This window comes from Oncorhynchus mykiss, chromosome 17 (assembly GCF_013265735.2).
Source record: "Oncorhynchus mykiss isolate Arlee chromosome 17, USDA_OmykA_1.1, whole genome shotgun sequence".
NCBI classification, from domain to species: domain Eukaryota; kingdom Metazoa; phylum Chordata; class Actinopteri; order Salmoniformes; family Salmonidae; genus Oncorhynchus; species Oncorhynchus mykiss.
Window position 1 is genome coordinate 63,504,898 of NC_048581.1, and position 11,154 is coordinate 63,516,051.

The following is an 11,154-nucleotide window of genomic DNA, read 5'->3' on the forward strand; positions in this document are numbered from 1 at the left end:
TCGCTCCACAAAAGCCGCGGCCCTTGCAGAGCAAGGGGAACTACTACTTCAAGGTCTCAGAGCAAGTGACGTCACCGATTGAAACGCTATTTAGCGTTGAAGTCGGTAGTTTACACACACATACTGTAGGTTGGAGTCATTAAAACTTGTTTTTCAACCACTCCACAAATGTCTTGTTAACAAACTATAGTTTTGGCAAGTCAGTTAGGATATCAACTTTGTGCATGACACGAGTCATTTATCCAACAATTGTTTACAGACAGATTATTTCACTTATAACTCACTGTATCACAATTCCAGTGAGTCAGAAGTTTACATACACTATGTTGACTGTGCCTTTAAACAGCTTGGAAAATTCCAGAAAATTATGTCATGGGTTTAGAAGCTTCTGATAGGCTAAATTACATCATTTGAGTCAATTGGAGGTGTACCTGTGGATGATTTTCAGGGCCTACCTTCAAACTCAGTGACTCTTAGCTTGACATCATGGGAAAATCAAAAGAAATCAGCCTAGACCTCCAAAAATGGTAGACCTCCACAAGTCTGGTTCATCCTTGGGAGCAATTTCCAAACGCCTGAAGGTACCACATTCGTCTGTACAAACAATAGTATGCAAGTATAAACACTATGGGACCATGCAGCCGTGGTACCGCTCAGGAAGGAGACGCGTTCTGTCTCCTAGAGATGAACGTACTTTGGTGCAAAAAGTACAAATCTATCCCAGAACAACAGCAAAGGACCTTGTGAAGATGCTGGAGGAAACAGGTACAAAAGTATCTACAGTATATCCACAGTAAAACGAGTCCTATATCGACATAACCTGAAAGGCCGCTCAGCAAGGAAGAAGCCACTGCTCCAGAACCACCATAAAAAAGCCAGGCTACGGTTTGCAACTGCACATGGCGACAAAGATCATACTTTTTGGAGAAATGTCCTCTGGTCTGATGAAGCAAAAATAGAACTGTTTGGCCATAATGACCATCGTTATGTTTGGAGGAAAAAGGGGGAGGCTTGCAAGCTGAAGAACCCCATCCCAACCGTGAAGCACGGGGGTGGCAGCATCATGTTGCGGGGGTGCTTTGCTGGAGGAGGGACTAGTGCACTTCACAAAATAGATGGCATCATGAGGAAGGAAAAGTACGTGGATATTTTGAAGCAACATCTCAAGACATCATTCAGGAAGTTAAAGCTTGGTCGAAAATGGGTCTTCCAAATGGACAATGACCCCAAGCACACTTCCAAAGTTGTGGCAAAATGGCTTAAGGACAACAAAGTCTAGGTATTGGAGTTAGAGGTCGACCGATTATGATTTTTCAACGCCGATACCGATTGTTGGAGGACCAAAAAATGCCAATACCGATTAATCGGCCGATTTTCTACATTTATTTGTAATAATGACAATTACAACAATACTGAATGAACACTTATTTTAACTTAATATAATACATCAATAAAATCAATTTAGCCTCAAATAAATAATGAAACATGTTCAATTTGGTATAAATAATGGCAAAACAAAGTGTTGGAGAAGAAAGTAAAAGTGCAATATGTGCCATGTAAGAAAGCTAATGTTTAAGTTCCTTGCTCAGAACATGAGAACATATGAAAGCTGGTGGTTCCTTTTAACATGAGTCTTCAATATTCCCAGGTAAGAAGTTTTAGGTTGTAGTTATTATAGGATTCATAGGACTATTTCTCTCTATACCATTTGTATTTCATCAACCTTTGACTATTGGATGTTCTTATAGGCACTTTAGTATTGCCAGTGTAACAGTATAGCTTCTGTCCCTCTCCTCGCTCCTCCCTGGGCTCGAACCAGGAACACAACGACAACAGCCACCCTCGAAGCAGCGTTATCCATGCAGAGCAAGGGGAATAACTACTTCAAGTCTCAGAGCGAGTGACGTTTGACACACTATTAGCACGCATCCCGCTAACTAGCTAGCCATTTCACATCGGTTACACGAGCCTAATCTCGGGAGTTGATAGGCTTGAAGTCATGAACAGCGCAATGCTTGACGCACAACGAAGAGCTGCTGGCAAAACGCATGAAAGTGCTGTTTGAATGAATGCTTACGAGCCTGCTGCTGCCTACCACCGCTCAGTCAGACTGCTCTATCAAATCATAGACTTAGTTGTAACATAATAACACACATAAATATGAGCCTTAGGTCATTAATATGGTCGAATCCGGAAACTATCATCTCGATAACAAGACGTTTATTCTTTCAGTGAAATACGGAACCGTAGGGGTGGCATCCATTAGTCTAAATGTTCCTGTTACATTGCACACCCTTCAATGTTATGTCATAATTGCGTAAAATTCTGGCAAATTAATTACGGTCTTTGTTAGGAAGAAATGGTCTTCACATAGTTCGCAACGAGCCAGGCGGCCTAAACTGCTGCATATACCCTGACTCTGCTTGCACAGAACGCAAGAGAAGTGACACAATTTTCCTAGTTAAAATAAATTCATGTTATCAGGCAATATTAACTAAATATGCAGGTTTAAAAATATATACTTGTGTATTGATTTTAAGAAAGGCATTGATGTTTAAGGTACACATTGGTGCAACGACAGTGCTTTTTTCGCAAATGCGCTTGTTAAATCACCCGTTTGGCGAAGTAGAAGTAGGCTGTGATTCAATGATAAATTAACAGGCACCACATCGATTATATGCAACGGTCGACCTCGGTCGATTTTCTGGTCTGATGAAACCAAGATTTAACTCTTTGGCCTGAATGCCAAGTGTCATGCTGTGGGGATGTTTTTCAGCGGCAGGGACTGGGAGACTAGTCAGGATCGAGGGAATGATGAACGGATCAAAGTACAGAGAGATCCTTGATGAAAACCTGCTTCAGAGCACTCAGGACCTCAGGACCTCACCTTCCAACAGGACAATGACCCTAACCACACAGCCAAGAATTTGCAGGAGTGGCTTCGGGACAAGTCTCTGAATGTCCCTGACTGGCCCAGTCAGATCCCTGACTTGAACATCTCTGGAGAAACCTGATTATATTTGTGGGGTATTATGGGGTATTGTGTTAGACTAGCCAGCTAGTTATTTTGTTCCAACAGACCTTGTTTTGTGAAAAATTTGCCTGATGTAGATCGCCCAGATTTAGATTGCTCAGTGCAGTAACAAATTAGAAGGTCAGAGACCTGACAGTGTGGTGCCAGGATAACAACAGCTCCCTCAATGTGATCAAGACAAAAGAGATGATCGTGGACTACAGGAAAAGGAGGGCCGAGTATGCCCCTATTCTCATCGACTGGTCTGTAGTGGAGCAGGTTGAGTGTCCACATCACCAACGAACTATCATGGTCCAAACACACCAAGACAGTCGTGAAAAGGCCACGACAACGCCTATTCCTCCTCAGGAGACTGAAAAGATTTGGTATGTGGCCTCAGATCCTCAAAAAGTTCTACAGCTATACCATAGAGAACATCCTGATGGGTTGCATCCCCACCTGGTATGGCAACTGCTCGGTCTCCAACCGCAAGGCACTACAGAGGGTAGTGCGTACGGCCCAGTACATCACTGGGGCCAAGCTTCCTGACATCCAGGACCTCTATACCAGGTGGAGTCACACTGTTGGATGAAGAGATTGAATGCCAATTAAATGCTCAGAGAAAATGCAGTTTCCCTCAAGCAATACAATGTGGCACTGATGCCCTGATAAACAAAATGTCTATTTGTTTTCCCATGTACATCACATTGATAGTCCTAGTAGCTGTGTGATATCTGGCTGCATCATGGGAATGTTTTAAGGAGATTATGGTGTAAAAAAAATAGGGAGAGGACAGTGTTGTTGCTCTCTGGGCTCTACAAACCCCTCTCTGGGAGACCATCTGGTGGATCTCTTCTATAGGCTGTTACATGGCCTGACAAGCCCTGCATGGCAATCTACGGCCCAGCGTTAATATGGGCTTAACGCTCTATATAAAGAATGTATGAGAGGGAAATGTGCCTGTTTTAAATCTCCTCCCGTCATCCAGGCAATCACTCTTCTCAAAGGGAGCAACCACAGCAGCCAGCGATCACTGGTGAAATGAGGCACACAACACTTACAGGTGAAATGTCAACTAACTGGAGTTGGAACTATGGGATGTTTTTACTGTCAGTGGCACCCATGAGGCTACATTTGATTATTACATCTGGTGTTTGAAAGATGATGCTGGATTAAGGCCTGTCCTTTTCAGAACAAAAACAAGTCTGTGTCAAATAAGGATCACTACAGCATCAAATCTATATTTCACGGTGTTACATCCATTTTTTTGCAACATGACTTTACATGGATTTTGAATGCACTGAATTTGAAATAGTGTTATGCTGTACTGCTCCATTACTCCCCTATATGACAGCACTGAGGGTATTCTGTCATGCACCATCATGTACAGTGGGGAGAACAAGTATTTGATACACTGTGAGACACTGCCGATTTTGCAGGTTTTCCTACTTACAAAGCAGGTAGAGGTCTGTAATATTTATCATAGGTACACTTAAATTGTGAGAGACGGAATCTAAAAAATCCAGATAATCACATTGTATGATTTTTAAGTAATTAATTAGCATTTTATTGCATGACATAAGTATTTGATACATCAGAAAAGCAGAACTTAATTTTTGGTACAGAAACCAGTGTTTGCAATTACAGAGATCATACTTTCCTGTAGTTCTTGACCAGGTTTGCACACACTGCAGCAGGGATTTTGGCCCACTCCGCCATACAGACCTTCTCCAGATCCTTCAGGTTTCGGGGCTGTCGCTGGGCAATACGGACTTTCAGCTCCCTCCAAAGATTTTCTATTGGGTTCAGGTCTGGAGACTGGCTAGGCCACTCCAGGACCTTGAGATGCTTCTTACGGAGCCACTCCTTAGTTGCCCTGGCTGTGTGTTTCGGGTTGTTGTCATGCTGGAAGACCCAGCCACGACCCATCTTCAATGCTCTTACTGAGGGAAGGAGATTGTTGGACAAGATCTCGCGATACATGGCCCCATCCATCCTCCCCTCAATATGGTGCAGTCGTCCTGTCCCCGTTGCAGAAAAGCAACCCCAAATAATGATGTTTCCACCTCGATGCTTCACAGTTGGGATGGTGTTCTTGGGGTTGTACTCATCCTTCTTCTTCCTCCAAACACTGCGAGTGGAGTTTAGACATAAACCTCTATTTTTGTCTCATCAGATCACATGACCTTCTCCCATTCCTTCTCTGGATCATCCAGATGGTCATTGGCAAACTTCAGACGGGCCTGGACATGCGCTGGCTTGAGCAGGGGGACCTTGCGTGCGCTGCAGGATTTTAATCCATGATGGCGTAGTGTGTTACTAATGGTTTTCTTTGAGACTGTGGTCCCAGCTCTCTTCAGGTCATTGACCAGGTCCTGCCATGTAGTTCTGGGCTGATCCCTCACCTTCCTCATGATCATTGATGCCCCACGAGGTGAGTTCTTGCATGGAGCCCCAGACCGAGGGTGATTGACCGTCATCTTGAACTTCTTCCATTTTCGAATAATTGCGCCAACAGTTGTTGCCTTCTCACCAAGTTGCTTGCCTATTGTCCTGTAGCCCATCCCAGCCTTGTGCAGGTCTACAATTTTATCCCTGATGTCCTTACACAGCTCTCTGGTCTTGGCCATTGTGGAGAGGCTGGAGTCTGTTTGATTGAGTGTGTGGACAGGTGTCTTTTATACAGGTAACGAGTTCAAACGGGTGCAGTTAATACAGGTAATGAGTGGAGAACAGGAGGGCTTCTTAAAGAAAAACTAACAGGTCTGTGAGAGCCGGAATTCTTACTGGTTGGTGGGTGATCAAATACTTATGTCATGCAATAAAATGCAAATTAATTACTTAAAAATCATACAATATGATTTTCTGGATTTTTGTTTTAGATTCCGTCTCTCACAGTTGAAGTGTACCTATGATAAAAATTACAGACCTCTACATGTTTTGTAAGTAGGAAAACCTGCAAAATCGGCAGTGTATCAAATACTTGTTCTCCCCACTGTAAATCCAAGCAAGACATGAAAATAACAATCTACTGGTATAGACTTGTCTCTTTCATCTGCTCATACACATGTGCTCTGTTCAGATATGGCTACAACAGCCCTGTGATTAAAAGGTCAGTGAAGATCACTATGGACCACACCTGCAACAAGGTGACACACACTGACTTGTGTAATTAGACATCAGAAAATCTCATAAGGATCAGTGAGGATCAAAAACACAATTTAATGAGTTTCTATTCCTGTCCATGGCGACAGGGTCAAAACATGCCCTGACCTCTTGCACCCTAGCCCACCGACAGATTCCCTGCACTCCCTTTACGTAGTGCACACTAATATCCCTATACCAGAACTCCATCAAAACAATGCCTTATGATAATAAAACTGATAAATACAATGGCTGGCATCCCAAATGTTCTTAACAGGTTGCTTCAAAATACTACTTTGAACAAATAATGTTGATTTGGATTGGTTGATTGGATGGTTGGTCGGATGTTTAAACTTTATACCATTGGTAAAACACCTATAGACCATTTGAATACACTGCAGACTGATTATCTAATCTCCAGTGTAATTACAGTAGAGTAACAGGCAAGTGTCACTCTGTGTAATGGGCTGTAACGTCTGAACGATTACTCATACATAAAAGATCGTCGCTGTCGGACACATCTGTCTGTCGCAGCATGGCTACTATTTCTCACTCAAGCTCCTGAAGCACTCCTTGTGGAAATATAGGACTACAAGCTTTATATTGCTTACCATAACATATTACATAGGCCTGTATCACACTCAGACATACAGTAGCATCAGCCCAGCACTAATTCAGGATGGCGTTACACAAAAAACCTGGACCACTTTCTCCCCTGTCTGAACACCTGCACAACACCAGTGGAGCTCTGGCCAAAAGGCTGGGAAACAGAAATGTATGAGAGAAGAATAAATTGGGAAAGAGTAGGGTAGACAGGAAGTTAGAGACCTGTGTGTTCTTTCAGACATGGAACAAGATCTACTACAGCAGCATAATGAATGACCATGTCATTCAGTGTGTTGAAAACAACCTTTTTTTTAATCATGCACAACAGTATCAATTTGTCAATGGTGACTTAAGAGCACCTACTACTCGTATCATTGAGGGTCCTCGAACATCAATGTATTGATTGCACACTGCCATCTCCTCTTGTTGTGGTTAAATCACTTTGATCAAAAGGGTCTTCGCATCTCAGTAAGTGCTCCTCAGAAAAGATAGCGCGTACTCATTTTACTCATGTGAATCATATAAACATGATTGTACTATGAATATGTGGCTGTTTATGTTATTTCTTCTGTGAGTAGCTAAGTGCAAAGGATGGGACTGCGGGAGAACTTTAGTCTTAGTAGAAGAGGATATATAACGCAGCTTTTATTGCAGCTTTTCTCTGCAGCTTTTATTGCAGCTTTTCAACTGAAAGTGACCCAGACAACGCAACACAAGGTGAGAGAGGGAGGGAAGGAGGGAGGGAGAGAGGGATGGAGGAGGAATATAAATGAGACTCCAGTGAAGGAAAAGTACTGGAGGGATGCGCTGACGCAGATGCAGAATGTGCCGGTGCACGTGAGAGGAAGTGTGTGAGGAGGAACACAAAACGAAAAGAAAAAACATAGGGCTGGTAGTGAACGAGAGCACTTTAGATTTTAAAAAAAACGTGAGGGTCCAGACAACTGAAGGTGAATGGTTGTGTCAGGAAAGGGGTGGAAACGTGTGGGGCTGAATCCCAGGAGGAATGCTCTGACGTTAGCTAAGGAGAGGCTTTAAATAAAGAGATTTCAGGAGAAATAGAGAACTGAAGACAAGAGGAGAGAGAGGTACTTTGCAATCTATTATAAGACAAGAGACATAGAGGAGAGAGATTCTACTGGAGGTAATGATAATGGGGTGATGGGAATGAAAATAGAGGGAGAGAGAAAGGGAAGACGAGGGCAAGATCTGAAGAAAAAGGCAGGACAGAATGACTTAAAACATTACAAAGATAGACAATAACTGATGATACATTGAAAAAAGATAGGATGAAGGAAAGGATTTGTGGGAATCACTGGAAATGAGAAGGTAGACCACTAAGGCCGGTACCCAAGCAGCTCTAAACCGTATGGGACTGGTGGGTCACATGCTAAATAGAGAGGGCAGCAGCACAGCTGTGCCAACAGTCCCACAGGTCCCCAGGGCAGCTGGCACAGAGGAATCACTGCAACCCAAATACAATCCAATGTTCACTGACATTATCTTACTGGCTGGATGCAGCAAATTACATTGAGATGACTCAGATATTAGGTGGGCTAATTGTTGGGGCTCAGATGCAGACCATTCAGATGGGTTAATTCAGTCCTTTATTTTTATTCTCGCAAGTGGGGAAATGTGAAGCTCTGTTACACAAACTTAAATGTGATCAATCATTAATTCTCATGCCTGAATGAAACCTAATTTTGGGGTGTTACAGGAACTTCACAGCTTGAACTTTGGTGACCGGTTTGGACCATGAGGAGGTGACTGTAGACCAGATTCTCAATGAAGGATGAGTGTCCTACAAAACCGTGACACTTCTACCGCAGTGTACCATGGGATGCTATAACTTGGCTCTGTCATCTGAACAATGTTTGGCTGCCCTTTTTTTTGTCCCTGGGGTTGCTTTTGGGAACCGGCCTTCCCTACGGCAGGGGGTATCAGCTGCATGTGAGAAATAAGAAAGGAGCATTCATAGGAGAAGGTATATCCACTTTGATTGGCGAGTCACAAGAGAGCATTGGTGGCAAGCACACCTCCCATCCACCATCCACGCTCATGCAACCTGCCTAGGGGAAGGGGAGGAGAAAGAAGAGGCAGGCATGGTTGGGAAAAGGGAGGAGATGAAGGGGAGGAAGCATGGAGAGGAGGGGGCATCCATATGTTATCACTTTGCAAACTGCTTTACCCATGCAGAGCAACTTTATACAGATAAAGGCTCTCAACATAAATGTACACAGTTGGTTGCGTTCTGAGAACAACGTAGGATAAGAGATGCCCACCAGAAAATGCCCAGTCTCTCATCCATCACTTAGTGCTGAGTAGTTCAGGGGATAAATAATAAGTTGTTATTTTATTCTATCATATTCTATTATCATGTTGTGGTCTCATGGGAAACCTGTAACTTGAAAGGGAGATTATGCTATGTGGCATTTAATAACAACCAAAGAGAAGAGGAAAACCAACATTATTTGCCACAGGTTCAGGCTCAGGAGCAAGGGTGTTGGTTTTATAATGCATCTTCCACCAGCAGCAGCATACCACCCAGCATCTCACTGATGGTGTACTTCTGGATGTGGTGTTGGAGGGCCAGTAGGGGGCACTCTTCCTTCTGGTCCAAGATCCCAGGGCAGTAAAAGGGACATTGCCCTGCGCAGGGTGGTTAAACGGGTGTCTTAACTCTCTGTAATCATTAAAAATCCCATGGCACTAATTGTGATCTGGCCCCATTCCATCATGGCCACCTAATCATCCCCCTCATTGCTAATTGGCATATATCATACCTTCTTCACCTGTTAGCTGGTGAGTGTTAGGGCACAAAATTGGTTGTGATTTTCCTGTGTTGTTATGATATTTCCAAACTACGAGGACAAAATAACACTGAAATTGTGAAAATTATGACAATGCCCTTTTTGTGTAATAGCTGTTTGGAAAAGAAATCCTGAAATTTCAGCCTGTTCATGTGGGATAGAGCTTTTGGCCCAGGTCATGACATCACAATCTAATCTAAATATATTAACAGTTGTATCAACACACCCATATGTTCAGATAGCATTTCAATGGCAAAAGGAGGTTCAGGGAAATAAATTGTTAAAAAGTATGTTTGAAGTTATTTTCATGAAATAAACAAACGCAGTGATTTATTAGACATATGGTGACGATTTATTAAAACGACTGCATGGGGGTTTTAAGAGGAATGAGTTGCAGAAGAGAGACAGCTAAACCCAAATACCTATACTTGGATCCTAAATAGTAGGCCGTTTGAGTATGCGAAAACGTAGTTTTATAAAATGTGAAATATTGAAAATCTGGTATACTTTAAATGCCCAGATGTCATACTCATTTTCGCATTTACTCTAATATAATTCGCTGAACCTTATTGAAGAAGATAATCGTATTTTCACACCCACGTGTGTTCGACAACAGAAGATAATCAGAATAGAGGACACACTTGACAAAAATGTCATGTAAGGGAACGGCAGGGAACAAGCACGATTCCGCATTCAATGACAGCTCAGTATGGATGAGTAGTATGTTGATGTCAGTTGCTTAATGCATACGTTTGTACTTAACAGTACATTCTAAATAGTATGAAATACGATTAGTACACAGTAGTTTAAGCAAGTAGTAGGAAAGCCATATTTCGGCCACAGCCGCTGTCTGTGGTATGATCTTGAGGTTGTTGTGGTAAATTATGTCAGAAGCCATCTCTGGGAAAGTGTGTCATGGCAGGCCAGATATTGAAATAAAATGTACACTGGATACCTACTACCAGATTGTTACTGAAGTCCAAATCCCATGCCACCAGACTGCATGTGCTTCTAGGCAGGGGCGCAACTTTGGTTTTAGAGAAGTGGGTGGGATATAATTATTTTTTTATTTATCCCGTCAGATAAACACTCCAAACAGCCTACCTGACCGCTCAGAGGCATCTGCATGGTCCTAAAGCACACCAGGCCTCATTCCAATGATAAAACTGGGGGGGACAAAAAAATGCAATTTCAGAATGCTAGTGAAAGTTGCGCCTCTAGGTATCCATCACAGGCATAGGGTGCATTGTAGGCTACTTTCTACAAAGGTTGTGTTTCTCTGCATAAAATGAGTGGATCTATAGGTCACTTGTACAAACATGAAATCAATTTAACTTAGATAGAAAGTAAGATATTGTTAGAATACCCAGTAGTAGATGAAACAACCATGGTAAAGAGGCATTGCTGATGAAAATAATAAAGATCATTTTATATGCAGTCATGTGGCAAGGGAAGGACAAAATAATCTATTGGGTCAGAATGAAAAATGGCCCAATGACACTATCTACCTCCTCTACCCCGTGGTTTTAAAGAATAGTCTGCTGGAAGGCGCATGATTTATGGTCACCTGTGCATCAGTTG